Source organism: Ranitomeya imitator, chromosome 1, assembly GCF_032444005.1.
Source record: "Ranitomeya imitator isolate aRanImi1 chromosome 1, aRanImi1.pri, whole genome shotgun sequence".
NCBI classification, from domain to species: domain Eukaryota; kingdom Metazoa; phylum Chordata; class Amphibia; order Anura; family Dendrobatidae; genus Ranitomeya; species Ranitomeya imitator.
In genome coordinates, this window is record NC_091282.1 from 154,274,880 (window position 1) to 154,299,812 (window position 24,933).

General features: G+C 40.4%; 1 long non-coding RNA gene across 1 annotated transcript in view; it reads right to left on the reverse strand.

The window, feature by feature from the left end:
- Positions 1 to 24,933, reverse strand: part of LOC138664793 (uncharacterized) — a 91,715-nt gene that overhangs the window by 19,854 nt on the left and 46,928 nt on the right. Inside the window, exons 4-6 of the long non-coding RNA XR_011318389.1 lie at positions 24,807 to 24,871; positions 24,121 to 24,282; positions 22,978 to 23,035 (exon numbers count right to left, since the gene is read on the reverse strand). This is a non-coding gene — a long non-coding RNA (uncharacterized lncRNA). The remainder of the gene's footprint in view (positions 1 to 22,977; positions 23,036 to 24,120; positions 24,283 to 24,806; positions 24,872 to 24,933) is intronic.

Genomic DNA, 24,933 nt, shown 5'->3' on the forward strand with positions numbered 1-24,933 from the left:
TCCTTTCTGAAAGCGCTTTAATCATTTTACTGACATTCGCAAAATGAAACCTATAAAGCAGTAAGTGCTGTATTATACACAAGTGATTTCTGTCAGCACGTCTTAGGAGCAGAGGAAAGACTAAATACCACATTTTGTCTGGTAAACACATTGTTTATTTCTCTTACAGGTGTCCTAAAGCACAAGCGGCGTGCATGAAAATGCATGTGCATGGGGAGCAGGTAGGATGAAGGAATTTAGAAGATTATTTTTAATGTAAAAGAGATGTTATTAATCAGTTTCATATAATATATGTGTTAATAAATGTGATACGTGATATTTTAATATGTGGTAATAAAAGAAGAGGAAATGTGCTTTTAGCAAAAAAAAATTGTTTTCTTTCTATTCTTGTGTTACTTTTATAGTTGGGCAGCAAGGTGGCTCAGTGGTTAGCACTATTGTTTTGCAGCACTGGGTGTTAGTGGTCGAGCTCCCTTCTCTGCACAGGGGGAATCTCGAACCATCTCCGCTGCTGTCTCCCATTCTTCTCGAGCCGCAGTGGAGCCTGCTCAGCGGAGACATCAGTCCCAGAGTCTGGCTCAGCCTGATACGGTGCGGATGATTACTGCTGCCTTTCCAGGCTCAGCCATTGTAGCCAGTACTGGTCAGCAGTGAGCAGACATCTCTGGGACTAAGTCCTGCTTTTCCCCTTCTGAGCATGCCCAGGGTAAGACCTCTCATTGGAGGTCGAGGGTCACATGCTCAGGTACTGCAGCAGCTCCCATTGGTCCTCTAGGAAGGTCCTGAAGTTGCTCAGGTACTGTAGCAGCTCCCATTGGTCCTCTAAGAAGGTCCTGAAGTTGCTGCAGCTATAAAAGGTTTACATGGCCGCACGGCCATGTGCTAGTATTAACCTAAGTTATGAGCTCAGCGCCAGTGTGGTCATGCTTGCATGTGGTCAGGGTTCGGCTGAAATAAGCCCCTAGAATACCGTCACCTCCGGTGAGGAGTTTGTGTATGTGGATTCAGAGTTTGGCTGAAATAAGCCCCTAGAATACTGGCACCTCCGGTGAGGAGTTTTGTGTATGTGGATTCAGAGTTTGGCTGAAATAAGCCCCTAGAATACCGGCACCTCCGGTGAGGAGTTTTGTGTGTGCTATGATGACTGCATGACCACTGTTGGCTCTATTAGGTAGCTGTTCCCCTGGGAGGTTAACAGGGCACAGCATTCTCTTTCTCAAGTGAATCTGTGAAGTAACAGAGTTCGTTTATACCGCCATATAGTACTGTCTTTTACTAGCAGCAGGTTCTCTCCTGCACGGTGGACCCCGGGTTGCGAACACACCTACTACTCAAGAAAAAAAAAATATATATATATATATATATATATACTCGGTGCATTCCGCCAACCCTAACACTGGGATTCGGGGTTCAAATTCCACCAAGGACAACATCCACAAGGAGTTTGTATGTTCTCCATATTTATAGTATGTGTCATAGTACTGGGTTGGAAAATCACTGTAAATGGTGGCACATTGTTGGCTCACAACTTTGGTGTCCTCGATTCAAATCCAAACTATGGCAAAATCTGTATAGAGTGCTGTGGATTTCATCCCCCACTCAAAAAAAAAACTAATTTTCTTCCTATCTAATTGATATCAGTGTGTCGCTCATAGGGAAATTAGAATGTGAACCCTCTTGGGGAAATAAATTGATATAGACAATGATCCCTTTGTAACACTATGTTGGTGCAACTTAATTTCTAAACCGGAAAAGAGCATTGACTACTTGACACATAGATTGTTTGATAATAGATTGTTTGTTGGGACACATAGAGTGTTTGTTGGGAGACGTTTACACCAACCATGGTTGTTAAGTGCATAAGACACATACAGCCATGGACAAGTTTGAACAGCAGTAAAGTATGATCAGAGATTTTCAACATGTCCCTGTCATGGGTTGTCAACCACCATAAAATGTTAGCGGCAAATTTCTGCCTCTGCTCAATTATAAATTATACGCTTGTAAAGTCAAAATCAGTGTGTGCTCGCTAAGCCTGCAGAATGGGACAATCAAGTCCGGAAATGTGGTATGTAAAAATTCTATATCACAAAACTCACTACAGATTTTGAAGCAATATCGTTTTACTGGCAGACGGGAATGTCAAGGATTGTACAAGGAGTGAATAGCTACCCTACAGAATAAGATCAGCATGCTCAATGCCAAGTGACGAGTGATGCACCACACCTGGCCATTGGATTGATGGAAATATTGAGGCAGATCAACTAATCTTCATAGAGTGCTGACCTACAATTTTGTTTTAACAACTGAGAATATATGCTTAAGGAGGTTGTCCAAAGAACCTCAACGTAGGGTGGCACATTTTTACCGACTCCCGGCTTCTTGCTTGCTGGAGGTGATGTGCTCTGGCCTGAATGACATTGTTTTATGGCCAAAACCTTGTTCTCTGATGTTGGAAAAAGAAACACTAAAGTTGGCCTGAATCAGGGCATGTCAGTTCACTCCAGTGACCCCAGTCATCTTCAGAGCAGCGCTTACAAGCTCTACTGGTAAGATCTTTGTAAGCTCTACGCATGTACGGCCACTGCTGACTGGTAATCTATACAACAAGCAGCAAACTATAGAAATAAAAATCCTTTTGTTCTTGAGAATGGAAGGGATTTTTAATAAAGCAAATTTCAAAGGCGTTTCTTTTTTTACCCCTGCAATTTTACTTATGTATCAGAATATGACCCTGTAAAACTATGATACTTAACCCCTTTCAACTCTGACGTGTGTCATTTTAATGTGGCAATAACTCTGGTATGTTTCAACATATCTCAGTGATTTTTAGAATGTTTTTTCAGGACACTTTGTACTTTGTGTAGGTGGCAAATTTAGGTTGAAATGCTTTGTGTTTATTTACTAAAAAAATCAGATGTTTGACAAAAAATTTTAAAAAATAGCAATTTTGAAACTTTGAAAGTTTCTACTTTTAATCAAGATAGCATTTCTCTCATATCTGCTTTACATTGTCTCCATTTGTAACATGTCCTTTCATTTTGTTAGGATGTTAGGAGATTTAAAAATGTAGCAGGAATTTTTGATTTTTCATGGAAATTGACAAAATTTATTTTTTAAGGACCTGTTCAGTTTTGAAGTGACTTTTAGAGGCCTATATATTAGGAAAAAAAGCGATATAATTTAAAGACAGCACCCCTCAACATATTCAAAACCGTAGTCACATTGTTGATTAACCCTTCAGGTGCTTTTGTGGAATTAATGCACAGTGGAATAACAGGAATGAAAAACTTTATTTTTACCATCTGAACATTGCTAACATCTGATCAGGTCATTGCTTGCCCGTAGATTTCCATTGCAACCATCTGGACCACACAATCATGATCTCAAGGTGCCAAAAGGGGTAAAGAGGGAGCTCTCATGCTCTGTTAGCAAACTAGATGTTGTTGTCCCTATTGACAGCAGTATCTAAGGGGTTAAACAACCATGATTGGTGTCAACAATCTCAGGTCAGGAAAAAGGCCTATTGATGGTCAATAAAGGGATAAAGTTGCACTTAAGCCCCCGTCACACAAAGCGAGATCGCTAGCGAGATCGCTGCTGAGTCACAAGTTTTGTGACGCAACAGCGACCTCAGTAGCGATCTCGCTATGTGTGACACGTAGCAGCGACCAGGCCCCTGCTGTGAGATCGCTGGTCGTGTCGGAATGGCCTGGACCGTTTTTTGATCGTTGAGGTCCCGCTGGGTAGCACACATCGCTGTGTTTGACACCTTACCAACGACCTCATGACAGGGCGTCCCTCATTGAGGTCTGTTAATCGTCATGAAATAGCTGCCATGTGACATCGTTGTACAGGTCGCTACAGGTCGCCGCATCGCTGCTGCGTCGTTGGGGAGATCTCACAGTTTGACATCTCACCAGCGACCACATAGCGACGCAGCAACGATCCCTGACAGGTCGTATCGTTGTCGGGATCGCTTTAGCGTCGCTAAGTGTGACGGGGCCTTTAGGATACTTCTAATTCTTTGCCCTTAGCTCTGTGCTAATTTAGCCTGTAGGAGAAGCTAATTATGATGGATTTGTTGTAAAGGACTTGCTATTATTGAAATGTTTGTATATGTTAAAAAGTGCACGAGTAGGAACAAGTAATACCAGCCATAGCTCAAGAAAGCTCCAGCTGTTTATATGTATCCTCCCCATCCAAGGGTTATAAAGGACCTATCTTGTATGTAACTACAGACATTTGTACAATCAATAATGACTTTGCTACAAGTGAAGTAAAAACAAAATGACCTCAGAAATGAACATCAGATTAACCCCTTATTCCCCTGAGGTATTTTCATTTTTGCGTTTTCATTTTTTGTTCCCCTTTTTCCCAGAGCCATAACTTTTTTTTATTTTTTGGTCAAAATGGCCATGTGAGGGCTTGATTTTTGTGGGACGAGTTGTACTTTTGAACAACACCATTGGTTTTACCATATTGTGAACTGGAAAACGGGCAAAAAATTCCAAGTGCGGTGAAATTGCAAAAAAAAAGTGCAATTCCACAATTGTTTTTTGTTTTGTTTTTTTTACTAGGTTCACTAAATGCTAAAACATATTTTTGGCGTGCTGAGCTGACATTTTTGACCCCTTTCTGACATTAGACGTACTATCCCGTCGAGGTGGGGTGGGCCCCTATGACCACCGATGGGATAGTACGTCAAACGCGATCGGCCGCGCTCACGGGGGGAGCGCAGCCGATCGCGGCCGGGCGTCAGCTGCCTATCGCAGCTGACATCCGGCACTATGTGCCAGGAGCGGTCACGGACCGCTCCCAGCACATTAACCCCCGGCACACCGCGATCAAACATGATTGCGATGTGCCGGCAGTGCAGGGAAGCATCGCGCAGGGAGGGGGCTCCCTGCGGGCTTCCCTGAGCCCCCCGCAGCAACGCGATGTGATCGCGTTGCTGCGAGGGTCTCCCTACCTCCCTCCCTGTAGCAGGCCCGAATCCAAGATGGCCACGGCATCCGGGTCCTGCAGGGAGGGAGGTGGCTTCACAGAGCCTGCTCAGAGCAGGCACTGTGAAGCCTGCAGTGCTCTGAGACAGATCGGTGATCTGACAGAGTGCTGTGCAAACTGTCAGATCACCAATCTGTGATGTCCCCCCCGGGACAAAGTAAAAAAGTTTTTTTTTAAATTTCCAAATGTGTAAAAAAAAATAAAAAAAAAAATATTCCTAAATAATGAAAAAAAAAATATTATTCCCATAAATACATTTCTTTATTTAAATTTAAAAAAAAACAATAAAAGTACACATATTTAGTATCACCGCGTCCGTAACGACCCCACCTATAAAACTGGCCCACTAGTTAACCCCTTCAGTAAACAACGTAAGAAAAAAAAAAAGAGGCAAAAAACAACACTTTATTATCTTACCGCCGAACAAAAAGTGGAATAACACGCGATTAAAAAGGCAGATATAAATAATCATGGTACCGGTGAAAATGTCATCTTGTCCCGCAAAAAACGAGCCACAATACAGCATCATCAGCAAACAAATAAAAAAGTTATAGTCCTGAGAATGAAACGATGCAAAAATAATTATTTTTTCTATAAAATAGTTTTTATCGTATAGAAGCGCAAAAACATATAAAAATGATATAAATTAGGTATCGCTGTAATCGTACTGACCCGAAGAATAAAACTGCTTTATCAATTTTACCAAACGCGGAACGGTATAAACGCCTCCCCCAAAAGAAATTCATGAATAGCTGGTTTTTGGTCATTCTGCCTCACAAAAATCGGAATAAAAAGCGATAAAAAAAGTCACGTGCCCGAAAATGTTACTAATAAAAACGTCAACTCGTCCCACAAAAAACAAGACCTCACATGACTCTGTGGACCAAAATATGGAAAAATTATAGCTCTCAAAATGTGGTAACGCAAAAAATATTTTTTGCAATAAAAAGCGTCTTTCAGTGTGTGACGGCTGCCAATCATAAAAATCCGCTAAAAAACCCGCTATAAAAGTAAATCAAACCCCCCTTCATCACCCCCTTAGTTAGGGAAAAATAAAAAAAATGTATTTATTTCCATTTTCCTATTAGGGCTAGGGTTAGGGCTAGGGTTAGGGTTAGGGTTAGGGCTAGGGTTAGGGCTAGGGTTAGGGTTAGGGTTAGGGCTAGGGTTAGGGTTAGGGTTAGGGCTAGGGTTAGGGTTAGGGCTAGGGTTAGGGCTAGGGTTAGGGTTGGGGCTACAGTTAGGGTTGGGGCTAAAGTTAGGGTTAGGGTTGGGCCTAAAGTTACGGTTAGGGTTTAGATTACATTTACAGTTGGGAATAGGGTTGGGATTAGGGTTAGAGGTGTGTCAGGGTTAGAGGTGTGGTTAGGGTTACTGTTGAGATTAGGGTTAGGGGTGTGTTTGGATTAGGGTTTCAGTTATAATTGGGGGGTTTCCACTGTTTAGGCACATCAGGGGCTCTCCAAATGCGACATGGCGTCCGACCTCAATTCCAGCCAATTCTGCATTGAAAAAGTAAAACAGTGCTCCTTCCCTTCCGAACTCTCCTGTGTGCGCAAACAGGGGTTTACCCCAACAACTTTTGGGGTCCAATTTCTCCTGTTACCCTTGGGAAAATACAAAACTGGGGGCTAAAAAATAATTTTTGTGTGAAAAAAAAGATTTTTTATTTTCACGGCTCTGCGTTATAAACTGTAGTGAAACACTTGGGGGTTCAAAGTTCTCACAACACATCTAGATGAGTTCCCTGGGGGGTCTTGTTTCCAATATGGGGTCACTTGTGGGGGGTTTCTACTGTTTAGGTACATTAGGGTCTCTGCAAACGCAATATGACATCTGCAGACTATTCCATCTAAGTCTGCATTACAAATGGCACTCCTTCCCTTCCGAGCCCTCCCATGCGCCCAAACGGTGGTTCCCCCCAAATATGGGGTATCAGCGTACTCAGGACAAATTGGACAACAACTTTTGGGGTCGAATTTCTCCTCTTACCCTCGGGAAAATACAAAACTGGGGGCTAAAAAATAATTTTTGGGGGAAAGTTTTTTTTTTATTATTTTCACGGCTCTGCGTTACAAACTGTAGTGAAACACTTTGGGGTTCAAAGCTCTCACAACACATCTAGATGAGTTCCTTAGGGGGTCTAGTTTCCAAAATGGTGTCACTTGTGGGGGGTTTCTACTGTTTAGGTACATTAGGGGCTCTGCAAACGCAATGTGACACCTGCAGACCATTCCATCTAAGTCTGCATTCCAAATGGCGCTCCTTCCCTTCCGAGCCCTCCCATGCGCCCAAACAGTGGTTCCCCCCCACATATGGGGTATCAGCGCACTCAGAACCAATTGGTCAACAAATTTTGGGGTCCAATTTCTCCTGTTACCCTCGGGAAAATACAAAACTGGGGGCTAAATAATAATTTTTGTGGGAAAAAATTTGGGTTTTATTTTTACGGCTCTGCATTATAAACTTCTGTGAAGCCCTTGGTGGGTCAAAGCGCTCAAAACACATCTAGATAAGTTCCTTAGGGGGTCTACTTTCCAAAATGGTGTCACTTGTGGGGGGTTTCAATGTTTAGGCACATCAGTGGCTCTCCAAACGCAACATCCCATCTCAATTCCTGTCAATTTTGCATTGAAAAGTCAAACGGCGCTCCTTCCATTCCAAGCTCTCCCATGCGCCCAAACAGTGGTTTACCCCCACATATGGGGTATCAGCGTACTCAGGACAAATTGTACAACAAATTTTGGGGTCCAATTTCTTCTCTTACCCTTAGGAAAATAAAAAATTGGGGGCGAAAAAATAATTTTTGTGAAAAAATATGATTTTTTATTTTTACGGTTCTGCATTATAAACTTCTGTGAAGCACTTGGTGGGTCAAAGTGCTCACCACACCTCTAGATAAGTTCCTTAAGGGGTCTACTTTCCAAAATGGTGTCACTTGTGGGGGGTTTCAATGTTTAGGCACATCAGGGGCTCTCCAAACGCAACATGGTGTCCCATCTCGATTCCAGTCAATTTTGCATTGAAAAGTCAAATGGCGCTCCTTCGTTTCCGAGCTCTGTCATGTGCCCATACAGTGGTTTACCCCCACATATGGGGTATCAGTGTACTCAGGACAAATTGTTCAACAACTTTTGGGGTCCATTTTCTCCTGTTACCCTTGGTAAAATAAAACAAATTGGAGCTGAAGTAAATTTTTTGTGAAAAAAAGTTAAACGTTCATTTTTATTTAAACATTCCAAAAATTCCTGTGAAGCACCAGAAGGGTTAATAAACTTCTTGAATATGGTTTTAAGCACCTTGAGAGGTGCAGTTTTTAGAATGGTGTCACAATTGGGTATTTTCTATCATATAGACCCCTCAAAATGACTTCAAAAAATATTCTTGTAAAAATGAGAAATTGCTGGTCAACTTTTAACCCTTATAACTCCCTAACAAAAAAAAATTTTGGTTCCAAAATTGTGCTGATGTAAAGTAGACATGTGAGAAATGTTACTTATTAAGTATTTTGTGTGACATATCTCTGTGATTTAATTGCATAAAAATTCAAATTTGGAAAATTGCGAAATTTTCATAATTTTCGCCAATTTCCGTTTTTTTCACAAATAAATGCAGGTACTATCAAAGAATTTTTACCACTATCATGAAGTACAATATGTCACGAGAAAACAATGTCAGAACCACTGGGATCCGTTGAAGCGTTCCAGCATTATAACCTCATAAAGGGACAGTGGTCAGAATTGTAAAAATTGGCCCGGTCATTAACTCTCAAACCACCCTTGGGGGTAAAAGGGTTAAATATACCATTTTGGTCCAGATATGATCTTTTGACCACCCGTTATTGCATTTTAATGCAATGTTGCGGCGACCAAAAAAACATAATTCCGGCGTTTTGACTTTTTTCTTGTTTCACCATTTAGTGATCAGGTTAATTCTTTTTTTTTATATTAGATAGATAGTGTGATTCTAAATGCGGTGATACCAAATATGTGTATGTTTGTTTTTTTATTGTTTTATTTTGAATGAAGCAAAAGGGTGGTGACTTGAACTTTTATATTTTTTTTTATATATATTTTTAAAAACTTTTTTTTACTTTTAGCATGCTTCAATAGTTTCCATGGGAGGCTAGAAGCTGCCATAACTCGATCGCCTCTGCTACATACAGGCAATCATCAGATCGCCTGTATGTAGCAAAATAGCTGACTTGCTATGAGCTCCGACCACCGGGCAGCACTAATAGCAATCCAGCAGTGACAACTATAAAGGTCTACTGGAGACCTCTGGTTGTCATGCCAACCCATCGGTGACCCACATTCGTGACACAGGCGCCAATGGGCGAGATTTCCGGTGCACTTGCCGGAAGTGCATGTAAAATGCCACTGTCAGAGTTTGATAGTGGCAATTTAATGGGTTAACAGCTGAGGGTGGTTCGCGATTCCACCCGTGGCTGTTGCAGGCACATGTCAGCTGTTCAAAACAGCTGACATGTGCCGGAAAAAATGTGGGCTCACCACCGGAGCCCACATCAAAAGGAGGGTGTCTGACATCGGCGTACTATTACGTCAGATGTCAGAAAGGGGTTAATGATCCAGTTCTTATGCTATGCCTGAAGAAGCAATTCTTAACACGCTTCTCTCTCAAATAGTCCTAAGTAAGTAGGATGTCTTAAATCTGAGAGCAGGTTTTCATCAATGCCGTCCAGAGCAAACTTATCATCCCGTGCAATGTATTTCATTTACAGAGTTACTTCCATGCAGTTGTGGAAGCGGCTTAGTTTATAATATATGAGGACCTAGGAAATCGTTAACATGGAGTATGGGTTTTGCATAAATAATCCTAAGTTCATGAGGTCAGAGAACAGAGGTTAGAGGACAAAGTTTACTAAATGGTTTGAACTTTGGTTTCAAAAACAAGAAGTGAAACATACTCTGTGTTTCTGTAGATATATACAGTGCACAGATAACATGTAAATGTGGAAGTTAAAGGGGAATTCCCATAATGTGATGGGATAGAGAAAAGTTATGGCACATCACTAGAATATTCAATGACACTATGATCAGTATGAGTCTGACCTGTGGGAGCCATACTGAAATCCTGTGAATAATCCACTTTAGGCTACGTTCACATTAGCGTTTTGCGTGGTTGCGTCGGGCGCAGCAGCAGCGACGCATGCGTCATGCGCCCCTATATTTAACATGGGGGGTGCATGGACATGCGTTGTGCTGCGTTTTGTGACGCATGCGGGTTTTTTTGCCGCACGGGTTGGGCGCAGAAAACGCAGCAAGTTGCATTTTTTTGCGTCCAAATTTTGGCAAAAAAGGACGCATGCGTCGCAAAACGCTGCGTTTTAGCGTGCATTTTGTCGCGTGCGTTTTCTCGCGTTTTTGTTTGCGTTGTGCGTTGCGTCTCCGACGCAACATCGCACAACGCAAATGTGAACGTAGTCTTACTGTTTTTTTTCTGTGGACACTTCCAGCCCTGGTGTTATAGAGGTAACTGAAGATAGCCCCATTAGATGTGTTCTGCAGTTCCCTTGCCCAGTAGATGACTTGGATGGTGCAGTGCAGGGAAAGACTATAAAGTGATAAAATGGTAATTGCATTTATTCCCATATTGGTGAATGTTCCAGAGATCAAACCTGAACACATTATAAATTGATGGCATACCCTAGCAATATGCTATTACTCCATGATCACTGAGAGCTCATCTGCTGGGTCATTCACTGATCCTGACGATGATTCTTTTTTTTTTTTTTACTACACAAAGGAGCCCTCAGCTAGCTACAATTGCATGCAAGTTAAAGTTTGGGCACCTCTGGTCAAAATTACTGTTATGGTGAACAGTTAAGCAAGTTGAAGATTAAATGATCTCTAAAAGGCATAAAGTTAAAGATGGCACATTTCGTTTGTATTTATATTTACTAGATGGTGGCCTGATTCTAACGCATCGGGTATTCTAGAATATGTATGTATGTATGTATATAGCAGCCACATAGTATATAGCACAGGCCACGTAGTATATAGGAGCCATGTAGTATATAGCAGACAAATACTGCGTGGCCTGTGCTATATACTATGTGGCTGCTATATACATACATACATACATATTGTAGAATACCCGATGTGTTAATACAGGCCACGCAATATATAACAGTGGCCACGTAGTATATAACACAGCCCAAATAGTATATAACACAGCCCACGCAGTGTATAGCAGCCACGCAGTATATAACACAGGCGACGTAGTATATAACACAGGCCATGCAGTATATAACAGTGGCCACGTAATATATAGCACAGGCCACGCAGTACATAACACAGCCCACATAGTATCTAACACTGGCCATGTAGTATATAGCAGCCACGCGATATATAACGCAGCCCACGCGGTATATAACACAGCCCACATAGAATATAACACTGGCCACGTAGTATATAACGCCACCCATGCGGTATATAACACTGCCCACATAGTATATAACACTGGCCACGTAGTATATAGCAGCCACGCTGTATATAATGCAGCCCACACGCTATATAACACTGCCCATGTAGTATTTAGCAGTGTGGGCACATATCTGTGTTAACAAAAGAGAATTAAAATAAAAAATAGTTATATACTCACCCGCCGGGATCCAGCGAAGGTGTCCCTATGCGCGCGGCTGCCGCCATCTTCCGTTCCCAGGATGCATTGCGAAATTACCCAGATGACTTAGCGGTCTCGCAAGACCGCTAAGTCTTCTGGGTAATTCCGCAAAGCATCTCTGGGAACGGAAGCTGGCGGCAGCCGTGAGCGCATCGTCGGACTACGGAAGGTGAGCATAGCAGGTTTTTGGTTTTTTTATTATTTTTAACATTACATCTTTTTACTATTGATGCTGCATAGGCAGCATCAATAGTAAAAATTTGGGGACACACAGGGTTAATAGCAGCTTTAACGGAGTGCGGTACCCATGGCCCGTTACCGCTGGCATTAACCCTGTGTGAGTGGAGTATGCGGATGCCGTGTACTGACTGCAGGGAAGTAGGGAGGGACTAATCGGACTGTGCTGATTGGTCACGGCAGCCATGACAGGCAGCTTGCGAGACCAATCAGCGTCGCGGGATTTCTGTGACGAAAGTTGCTGACAGAAAGACAGACAGACGGAAGTACCCCTTAGACAATTATATATATAGATATTCATCCTTAAATTTTAAAAATTACAAAAAGGAAAATGGGCTTCTAAACGCTTTTTGTAGCCAGACAAGAGTCTTTCAATTCTTGGTTGAGGGATTTTCATCCATTCTTCCATGGAAAATTCTTTCAGTTCTGTGAGATTCCTGGGTCATCTTGCATGCACTGCTATTTTGAGGACTAGCCACAGATTTTCAATAATGTTCAGATCAAAGGAATGTGAGGGCCATAGTAAAACCTTCAGCTTGTGCCTTTTGCTTTCGTCTTTTGAGGTAGTCTACTGTGGATTTGACATGTATTTAGGATTATTAATAATTTGTAGAAGCCATCCTCTTTTCATCTTCAGCTTTTTAACAGTTGGTGTTCTGTTTGCATCAACCCCAAAGCATGACTGATCCACCCCCATGCTTAATGGTTGGCGAGATGTTCTTTTCCTGAAATTGTGTACCCTTTTTTCTCCACACATACCGTACCTCTGATCACTGTGGCCAAAGAGTTCTATTTTAACCTCATTGGTCCACAGGACTTGTTTCCAAAATGCATCAGTCTTATTTAGATGTTCTTTTGCATACTTCTGATGCTGAATTTTATTGTGAGGACGCAGGAGAGGTTTTATTATGATTAAGCTTCCATTAAGGCCATATTTGTGCAGTAAAACAGTGTACCACAGGTCCAGAGTCTGCTAAATCGTCCTGAAGGTCTTTTGCAGTGCAGTGGGGTTTCTGATTTGCCTCTAGCAATCCAACGAACATCTCTCACTGAAATTTTGCATTTCATACTGAGGAAAGGGCAACTTCAAAACTGTTTCCTTTCTCCTTATAGCCTTCTCCTGCTTTGTGGGCCTCCACCATTTTCATTTTCAGAGTGTTAGGCAGCAACTTAGAAGAACCCATGGTTACTGTTTTTTGGCACAAGGTTAGAGGAAGCTGGGGTTTTTATAAAGCTGGGAAATTTGCATCACTCGGCCTTTTCTAATGATGATAGTGAAAAAGTCATAATCCTAAGAGGCTGAAACCATGGTCAAAGTAATCTGAGTGCACAAATCTACAAGGATGCCCAAACCTTTGCATAGGACTATTTTCCTTTTTGTAATTTTTGAAATGTAAAAAATATCGATTTTTTTTTGCTTAAAACACATAGGAAATGTGTCATCTTGAACTTTAGCAGTCAGGTGAATTGCGGTCTCAAGGGAGCGCATAGGAGGCAGATGGTTCGGATAGATGAATATTCCCCTGCAGCTCCAGCCGTGTGCCTCCAATGGAGGATGGATGCAATAGTAAAATAAAATGACGGTGTGAAGAGCGCTAGGAAATACAGGACACAGGTGATTTGGATGAATCCACAACGCGTTTCGACGGTACCCCGTCTTCATCAGGTGGAAATTTATTAATGACACACAGGAATAGGTATTCAAACAAGATTCGACCAATCAAAATGCAATCATCATGTCACATGATGATATCACATGATGAAGTAAAATCACATAGGAACCACGTACATAATGACAAAAGATTGGCAAAAATGAGACATAGACAATAAATACAAGCATCATGAAAAAGAAATATATATAAAATAAAAAAAGTGACATCCATTTTCATAATAAATAAATAAATAAAATGATACGTGATACGTGATTACAAAATATATGATAAAAAAATATTAAAATTAAATAATAAGTTGGGTTATCTGCTACCTTTTTCAATAGTAAGGTTTAATCCCTCAGGGGTCAATGTACCAAGCTTGAAAATCCAGAAACTTTCTCTATTGATTAGACTGCTGTATCAGTCAGAAACGGTGTCTGGTATATAGTCAATAATTGTCAGTCTTAGTGAATTCCGATTTTTTTGATGCACTGTCAGAAAATGTATTTAATAGAATTTGGATGCGGACTTCATTATGTAGGTCGTACTATACAAACTATGCATGCAAGGCTAAATAAGTACCGTCAGAACATCCGGAACGGTTTTCTACTACATAGTTTGTCTAAACATTTTCTGACAGTGCATCAAAAACATCTGAATTCACTAAGACTGACAATTATTGACTATATACCAGACACCGTTTCTGACCAATACAGCAGTCTAATCAATAGAGAAAGTTTCTGGATTTTCAAGCTTGGTACATTGACCCCTGAGGGATTAAACCTTACTATTGAAAGAGTTAGCAGATAACCCAACGTATTATTTCATTTTAATATATTTTTTCATCATATATTTTTTAATCATGTATCTTGTATGATTGTTATCATTTTATTCTCTTTTTTTATGAATATGGATGTTGCATTTTTTGTTATTATATATATTTCTTTTATATGATGTTTGTATTTATTGTCTGTGTCTCATTTTTGCCAATCCTTTGTCATTATGGACGTGGTTCCTATGTGATTTTACTTCGTCATGTGATACCATCATGTGACATGATGATTGCATTTTGATTGGTCGAATCTTGTTTAAATACCTCTTCCTGTGTGTCATTAATAAATCTCCACCAGATGAAGAGGGGGTACCGTTGAAACGCGTTGTGGATTCCCACAAATCACCTGTGTCCTGTATTTCCTAGAGCTCCTCAAGCAAAACTAACAGGTCAAGCAAATTCTTATCCTCTCTTGCTGACAACTTTATCTTCCAAAAGGTAGGGGAGAAAACAAGAGGATCTGCTACCTTGGATCTAATCCTTATAAACAGGGAGGAAATGGTTGAGGAGGTAAGAGTGGCTGGGACCACAGGAGGTAGCGACCATGCTGTTTTAGAATTTTGGATAACTAGATCAGGAAGATCTGGGAAGACTCAGACTTCAAGGTTAGATTTAAGAAAGGCAGATTTTAAGGGACTCAGAAAGAGAATTGGAGGGATCCAATGGCTGGAAATCTTTTAGGACAAAAATGTCCAGGAAGGATGGATATGCAAATTGCCTCTTCTGAGAAAAAGAGGACTTAAACTCTATAGTGCCACCTGTTGGAAGTAGAGATGCTTACCTTGACAAGCCAGAGCTGATATGTCACTCTCCATAAGGAGAAACATTACCCCTTAGACCCCAGGAAGGATGGGAAATCTTGAAAAATGAAATTCTCAAAGCACAATCGTTAACAATTCTAAAAAGAGGGAAGAATACGAAGCATTTAAGGAAACCAGGATGGATGAACACAGAACTTAAACACATGCTAAAAAGGAAGAAAGAAATGTTTATCAAATGGAAAGAGGGAGGCATATCTAAAGAATAATATAATGCTGTCTGCAGAAGCTGCAGTGCACGAATCAGATTAGCTAAAGCTGAAAATGAGACTTGCAAGAGACGTCAAAAGCAATAAAAAAGGATTTTGGGGATATGTCAAAAGTAAAAGAAAAGTTAAAGATGCTATAGGATTTTTACAGGTTGAAAATTATGAAATGGTAAGAAAGGATGTTGAGAAGGCCGAACTTTTAAATTCCTATTTTGCATCTGTTTTCTCTCAGAAAGGAAATGTAACATCAACTGATCTTAGCTGTCCTATTAAAGGAATATAAGAATCCAGGATATCTATAAGCAGAAAAATAGTGAGGAAACACTTAGATAACATAAATGAATTCCAGTCTCCAGGTCCAGATGAATTACACCCCAGAGTACTGAAGGAGACAGCAGAAGAAAATTTTGAACCACTCTCCATAATCTTTGAAAATTCTTGGATAACAGAAGTCCCAGAAGACTAGAGAAGAGCAAATGTTGTTCCTATCTTCAAAAAGGGGAAGAAGGTGGACCCTGGGAACTATAGGCCTGTGAGTCTGACTTCTATACCAGGAAAGATCTTTGAACAAATTATTAAACAACATGTATGTAAGTACCTGGATAAGAATGAAGTGATTAACCAGAGTCAGCATGGGTTTTGTAACTAATAAGTCATGTCAGACTAACTTAATTTCTTTCTATGACAGAATCACTGACTGGGTGGATCAGGGAAATGCTGTAGATATAGTATATATTGACTTCAGCAAAGCATTTGACAAAGTATCTCACATCTTCCTTATTGAAAAAATGACTAAGTATGGAATGGACAAGGCAACTGTTAGGTGGATTCATAACTGGCTTAGTGATCGGATCCAAAGAGTGGTTGTAAATGGCCGCACATCCAGTTGGAGGAATGTCTCAAGTGGGGAACCACAGGGTTCTTTCCTGGGCCCTGTATTGTTCAACATCTTTATCAATGATTTAGAGGAAGCAATTGAGGGTACACTGATTAAATCTGCTGATGACACAAAGCTAGGAGGGATAGCTAATATTAGAGAAGAGAGAGAGAGGATTCAAAAAGATATAAATAAACAGGAGAAGTGGGCAGCAACTAACAGAATGGTCTTTAATACTAGAAGTCCCAGAGAGGGGTTATTTAACATTTCTACCTTTGGAACCTTTGGAGCTCAAAATTTCTGGGACTTCTAGTGTTAACAAGGAAAATGCAAAGTACTACATCTGGTCAATAAAAATGAAAAAAAGAATATACAGAATGGGAGGAATACGGCTAAGCAACAGCACAAGTAAAAATGACTTGGGAAAAACTAATAGATCATAAACTGAACATGAGTAAACAGTGTGATGCAGCAGCAAAAAAGGTAAATGCAATTCTGGGTTGTATTAACAGAAGCATACAGCCTAGATCACATGAAGTCGTTATTGCCCTCTACTCCTCTTTGGTCAGACCTCACCTGGCATACTGTGTCCAGTTTTGGGCATCACATTTTAAAAAAGACATCAACAAACTGGAGCAAGTTCAGAGAAGAGCGACCAGAATGGTGACCGGTCAGCTTAGAGCAGGGGGTTGGACCAGATGACCCAGGAGGTCCCTTCCAACTCTCCCATTCTATGATTCTACTGTCTTTAACCCCTTCACAACATGCCCTGTATTAGTACGGCACATGTCGTATCTCCCCCTTTGATGTGGGCTCCAGTGCTCAATCCACATCAAAGTCGCAACATTTCAGCTGTTATGTACAGCTGACATGTGAGCGCAATAGCAGCAGGTGGAATCGCAATCCACCTGCCGATAGTAACCTGTTAAATGCCACTGTCAAACGCTGACAGTGGCATTTATCCGGCGCTTCCGGCTGCACGGCCGGAAATGAGCGCATCGCTGACCCCGTCACATGATCGGGGGTCAGTGATGCGTCAGGATGGTAACCATAGAGGTCCTTGAGACCTCTATGGTTACTGATGCCAGCCTGCTGTGAGCGCCACCCTGAGGACAGCGCTCATAGCAAGCCTGCAATTCAGCTACATAGCAGAGATCTGATGATCGCTGCTATGTAGCTGAGCCAATCGAGTTGTGCCAGCTTCTAGCCTCCTATGGAGGCTATTGAAGCATGGCAGAAGTTAAAAAGAAATGTTTTTAAGAATATGAAGAAAAAAATGAAAGTTTAAATCACCCCCCTTTTGCCCCATCCAAAATAAAACAATAACAAAAAATCAAACCTACACATATTTAGTATCGCCGCGTTCAGAATCACCCAATCTATCAGTAAAAAAAAGTATCAACCTGATCGCTAAACAGCGTAGCGAGAAAAAAATTTGAAACGCCATAATTGCGTTTTTTTGGTCGCCGTGACATTGCATTAAAGTGCAATAACTGGCGATCAATAGAACGTATCTGCACAAAAGTGGTATCATTAAAAACGTCAGCCTGGCATGCAAAAAAATAAGCCCTCACTTGACCCCAGATCACGAAAAATGGAGACGATATGGGTATCGGAAAATGGCGCAACTTTTTTTTTTTTTAGCAAAGTTTGGAATTTTCTTTCACCACTTAGATAAAAAATAACCTAGACATGTTAGGTGACTATGAACTTGTAATGACTTGGAGAATCATAATGGCAGGTCAGTTTTAGCATTTACTGAATCTAGCAAAAAACAAGTGTGAGATTGCACTATTTTTGCAATTTCACCACACTTGGAATTTTTTCCCGTTTTCTAGTACAAGACATGGTAAAACCAATGGGGTCATTCAAAAGTACAACTGGTCCCGCAAAAAATAAGCCCTCACATGACCATATTGACGGAAAAATAAAAAAGTTATGGCTCTGGGAAGGAGGGGAGCGAAAAACGTAAATGCAAAAACGAAAAAGGGCCGCGGCGTGAAGGGGTTAACTTTAGGGCTTTTAGAGATCATTTCATCTTCAACTTGCTTAACTGTTCACAGTAACAGTAGTTTTGTACCAGGGGTACCCAAACTTTTACATGCCACTGTATGAGTAAGTATGAGTAAATCTTCACAGCTCATTCACTGTGAGTCTTTGGATATGTACAGAACACATATAATTTGTAAATGCGGCAGTTAAAGGAGAATTCCTATCACACAATGTGATGGCATATCACTAACATTGTATTGTTTGGCAGCACAGTGGTTGGCAACTTAATTGTGTAGGTTTGATCCTTGTACTCTGGTTTATTTCTACACTTCAAAGACATATAGATAGGAAATGTACATTGTGAGCTCCAATGGGGACAGTGATGATGATGCCTATAAAGAGCTGTGAAAATGAATGGTGCTATGTGAGTACAATAAATACTACAATTCATTTAGCGGCTAAATTTTAGCCAGTTGATACAATGTAACGCATCAGCTAATATTGTTCACAATAGGATATCATGTCCCTTTGTGCCATCTCTGCATTCTTACACGCAGCAAATCTTCAATTCATATCTAGTCTAAAACCCAACAACTAAATATTCAGAGAAATAACTATTACCTGCAGTGAGATGCAGCAGGTTTTTAATGTCACTGATTTAAAATGAATTTTTCAACAGGATTTTGCTATGTAATCTGCGGATAGCATGAAGTAGCAGTTAACACATAGAATTCATGGCTGTGTGTACTAGTCTGACTCCGCCCCCTCCTTTGATAAGCATCTCACTGTGTATGCACAATGTATGTAAAGATCCTGGAGTGGGCGGGGTTAGCTCCCTCAGCTCTGCTTCATTGCTAAATCTAAAAACTCTGATTGTGTCACAACTGCTGCACTCAGTACACTAGGTGATAAATCGTTTGATTCAGGGTCTCTTTGCCTACATCATGCTGCTCTCAGATGAGGAAGCTAAAACCTGCCGACAGATTCCCTTTAAGTAAAATAAACATCTAGTAATCGCAAATATGTTTTCAACATAGGTATTATCTTGCAATACATTTAAGTAACTAAACTTCATCATTATATTGAATAATTTCAATATAAGTGAAAACATGAAATAACATTACCGAAGATTGTAAGACAATTGTCAAATCACACCAAAATATTACCTTTATTTTTCTTGCAAACTGTATTGGACTTTAAAAAAACACTCCCAGTAAAATTTGTGTCCTCTTGATATACAGTATTGCAGTCACCATATTATATAGCACTGTGTACTTACAATTGCTCATTTTACCTTTTTACCCAGATAATTCTTCTCTTTTCTATTAGGTCTATGGCATCATGTGATTAACCCCTTCCTAACATTTGCAGTATATATATGTCATGATTGAGAAGTACTTCCTGACCGAGGCAGTAAATGTTTTCCCCCACATATGGCTCAGAAGAAATTGCACAACAAATTTTGGGGTCCATTTTCTCTGGATAACCTCATGAAAATAAGAAAAAAATGGGTCTAAAAAAATTTTTGTTAAAAAAGTTAAATATTCATGTTTTCCTTACACATACCATTAATTCCTGTAAAGTACCTGAAATGTTAATAAACTTGTGGTTTTGAGGGGTGCAGTACTTAGAATGGTGTGACTTTTGGGTATTAGACCATGTGCACACGCTGCGGATTCCGTTGCAGAATTTTTTTCCGCAGCGGATTTGATTAAATCCGCAGTGCAAAAAGTACTGCAGATTTATTGCGTTTTTTTGTGCGGTTTCCACTGCGGTTTTAGACACCTGCGGATTTTTAATATGGAGCAGGTGCCAAACCGCTGCGGATTCCGCACAAAGAATTGACATGCTGCGGAAAATAAACCGCAACGTTTCCGTGCGTTTTTTTCCGCAGCATGTGCACAGCGGTTTATGTTTTCCATAGGTTAACATTGTATTGTACACCACATGGAAAACTGCTGCGGATCCGCAGCAAAAACCGCAACGTGTGCACATACCCTAAGCTGTCATATGGGCCCCTCAAAGTCACTTCAAATGTGAGGTGGTCCCGAAAAAAATGGTTTTGTAAATTTTGTTGGAAAAATCAGAAATTGCTGATAAACTTATATCCCTTCTAACTTCCTAACAAAAAAAAATGTTTCAAATTGTGCTGATGTAAGGTAGACATGTGAGAAATGTTATTTATTAACTATGTTGTCTGACATAACTCTCCTATTGAACAAAGTTTACCACTATCATGAAGTACAAAATGTCACGAAAAAAATAATGTCAGAATCAGTAGGATCCATTGAAGCGTTCCACAGTTATTACCTCATAAAGTGACAGTGGTCAGAATAATTGGCCAGGTCATGAAGGTGAGAATAGGCTTGGGGGTGAAGAGGTTAAAAACTGACTAGCTGTAGAAAGAATAGCATACATATTGTGTAGGAGTTTAACCACGCCATAAGACACAATAGATTTCCCAAATACTCAAAACAATGGGCCACCTAGAATAAAGAATTCACAACACCATTCACCTAGTCCCTTCTAATTACAGGAGGGAAGGAAAGAGAAAAGGAAAAAGGAAGAAATAAAATCAGTATGAGACGTCCTCAGGTGGCTGACAAGGATCCCTCCTTTGCAATGGGAGAATTAACAATTACAAAAGAAATGTAGGCTTGGAATACAAGAATTTGTTTTATTAAATGTAGAATTATAAGAAACATAATTAGAAGTAAATATAGTGTATTATTGGTGGATATAAAGTTGGTATAATTATTAATAGGTAATAGTATGATTATAACTGTTTAAACAGATAAATAATTTTATTGCTTTTTTTGTTTGTTTGTTTTTTGAGAAAATGGACTATACAGCATTTACTCCTGTTTTTATTCCAGGTTTGGATATACCCATTCCTTTACCCTTCTAACCCCCCTCCTTGCCCTTCCCCGCCTATCTCTCCTATTACAATAAATAATACATATAAAGTATAGTAAAATATTGAGAGAAGATATACTTAAAAGATAGAAGTGATATTCCACATGCACAGCTTGTTATTGTTGTTTAAAAAAAAATAGCGTTTTTTTTTTCTTTTTGGAAAAATAAATAAAAATCTATTGAAACAAAAAACTGACTAGCTGAATCCTTTTCCCTGTATGATTCGTGGTATGTCATTGCAAAGGTAATTGTTACATGAGGAGAAGTGGAGCAGCTGAGTCATGTGTTGAAGAGGGGAATGATAAGTGCATGCCTAAGATACTTCCTGCTTCTACATTAAAGGGAACCTGTCACCCCGTTTTTTGAGATTGAGCTATAAATACTGTTAAATAGGGCCTGCGCTGTGTGTTCCTATAGTGTATGTAGTGTACCCCGATTCCCTATGTATGCTGAGAAATAACTTACCAAAGTCGCCGTTTTCGCCTGTCAATCAGGCTGGTCAGGTCGGGAGGGCGTGGTGACATCGGTGGTTCTTCCTCAGCTTTACGTTGGTGGCGTAGTGGTGTAGTGGTGAAGACACAGCGCGCGATCTGCGCTGTAATCCCTTGCATCGGTGGGGGCGGCCATCTTCCTGGGGCCGCGCGTGCGCAGATCGAGTGCTCTGCTGCACGGGGCTTCAGGAAAATGGCCGCGGGATGCCGCGCGTGCGCATTAGAGATCGCGGCGGCCATTTTCCCAAAGCCGAGTTTGCATCTCGGCTTTGGGAAAATGGCCGCCGCGATCTCTAATGCGCACGCGCGGCATCCCGCGGCCATTTTCCTGAAGCCCCGTGCAGCAGAGCACTCGATCTGCGCACGCGCGGCCCCAGGAAGATGGCCGCCCCCACCGATGCAAGGGATTACAGCGCAGATCGCGCGCTGCTTGTTCACCACTACGCCACTACGCCACCAACGTAAAGCTGAGGAAGAACCACCGATGTCACCACGCCCTCCCGACCTGACCAGCCTGATTGACAGGCGAAAACGGCGACTTTGGTAAGTCTTTTCTCAGCATACATAGGGAATCGGGGTACACTACATACACTATAGGAACACACAGCGCAGGCCCTATTTAACAGTATTTATAGCTCAATCTCAAAAAACGGGGTGACAGGTTCCCTTTAAGCAGAGTAAAGAGAAGAATTAGCTGGGCAGAAAGGCATAATGAGCAATTGTAAGTACACAGTGCTATATGATGATTGCAATATATTAAGAGGATAAAAACTTTGAAGGAAGTGCTTCCTTAACAAAATACAAGCACATAGTATATGCTGTGTGCTTCTCAGAAATGTAAAAACAGATATTGATGATGGTAAAGATAGATCGATCGGTATGGATATGAGATAGATAGCTAGATACATAGATAGATATGTGATAGGTAGATATGAGATAGATGATAGATAAAAGATAGATAGATAGATAGATAGATAGATAGATAGATAGATAGATAGATAGATAGATAGATAGATAGATGATGGATAGTTAGAAAGATAGATATGAGATAGATATATGATAGACCGGGAGATAGATAGATCATAGATAGATAGGTATGAGATAGATATATGATAGACAGATAGATCATAGATAGATAGATCATAGATAGATCATAGATTAATATGAGATAGATATATGATAGACAGATCATAGATAGATAGATATATGATAGATAGATAATAGCTAGATAGATAGATAGACAATGACCATATTGAACTTTAGTTTGCTTGATTGACAAGTCTTATTAATCTGACAAATACCTTGTGGTAGGATCCAATCATTCTCAAGTGTCAGCATTTATCAGATGTCAGTGAATTCCTGCAGAAATGCACACAGTAATGTGGGTGTTACATTGGGAGGACAATTGGCATATTTGGAGGACAATATATTCCAGTAATAACATCATTGTCGTACTGCACAGCTAGATGAACCTGAATGAGGGCATACTCTATGGGACAGAAAAATTCCCAATGCTATCCCCTTCTGGCACCACCAGCAAAAAACATTGGCTGTTTGAAGCCCCAGTGAATATGAGAACAGAACCTCAGTGGGAAGAAATTAATATCCCCAATGGTCGTCCTTCCTGTTCACAGAATCCAAAGGGAACAATTCAAGTAATAAGTATAAAAGAATTGCTTATAATTGAAGCCCCTAGGGCTGACTTTCCATGATGTGATTTTTCGAAGCTGTAATGTTCAGCGTAATTTTTTTTAGGAATAAAAATGTTTAACAAATATATTACAGATTATCAACTCTTTTCATGCAGCGTTGTTTTGGTTGTTCGCCACTTTTATTGTTATAGTGCACCTCATGCAGTCATTTGAACAGTGGATCCAAGTTCCCCGCTCTTCCTCGCCATACATCTAAGGTGAGGATGAGTTTTGATTCACATGATCATTGCCATTACAGCATTGACATTGTTAACTGCAGGGATCAAAGTTTTGTCTTATCCCGGTGATTCACAACAATATATGTAATATATGTGATAACAATAATAGCCACACTCCAGCTACAGATTTTTTGAATATTTTGTCAGTGCCCAATACATTTCAGCTGTGAATTCCAATCCCCGCCATTAATAATTCCTCTCCTCATTGTTACTTAGAAGCAAACTATAAACTGACATTTCTTTATGGCACACTGTAACTCATTTTCATACCATTCAGATCAATGCTGTTTGTAAGGACATTTTTTTCTACTACCATAAATATCTACTATCTACCAAACGAGCAGCATCAGTCGGGGTCTCCTTGGGTCCATCCTCTATCTTTACGGTCAATGTGCACACCATAATTATTGCAATGTAATCTCTGCTGTTTGCACATGTAGGAAATATCACCAATAATAGATCGGTAAATCCTTAAGAATAGACTCTAGTGACAAGTGATTGTCTTTACAGTCACCTCCAAATGTGGATGTTTTCTGCTTAACCTTTCGGACCCATTGGAGGATCATCTGTGACCGGTGGGTTAATTTGCTCCTGAACAGGAACATTTAGTTTTTTCATGCATTACCCAGCAATGCCACTTTGCACAATGGGTTCCAAGATATCTTCCAATGCTCATCTGAAAACACAAAAAAAAAATATCGGAATGAAAACATCATACAGAGTTAAATGAGAAATAAGAACAAATTGTTACGAAAGTTCCAATTGTATACATGACATAAGCGTTGGAAGTAATGAACTAAAAATTATTCTAGATACTGTCGCTATTACTACAAATACATACAGTGTCTATAGGTAACATCTACTGCCACAATACATAAAGCTTCATGGATAAGAAATTGACAGGTCTGCACAGGCAGGGTTAAAAATGGAACAAGGCATTTGATTGGTTACTATTTGCACCGCTAGCTGGCTAGTTTTATGGTAAGTAGCGCTCCATCTGGCTGATATGTTAAAGCATGACAGCAGGTGCCATTAGCAGAATACGAGTCCTTTTCAGCAGCCTGTATTCTGAGAATGAAGGACTCAGAGGAGCGCATTACAACAGCCTCTCTGCTTCCACCCATCACCCAATACAGGCTGCCATAACCTTCAGCTTCTGGAAAGCAGATCATGTGAGCTATTCTATTATCCAATAAATACCTGGTCTCTGCTTTGAAACTTTTGTAGCCACTTCATTTTCCAACTTGTCATCGTGGCAATAAATTCTGAAAAAGAAAATAAATTGTTTACCTAGAGTTTACAAATATGCTAGGCCTCATTCACACAT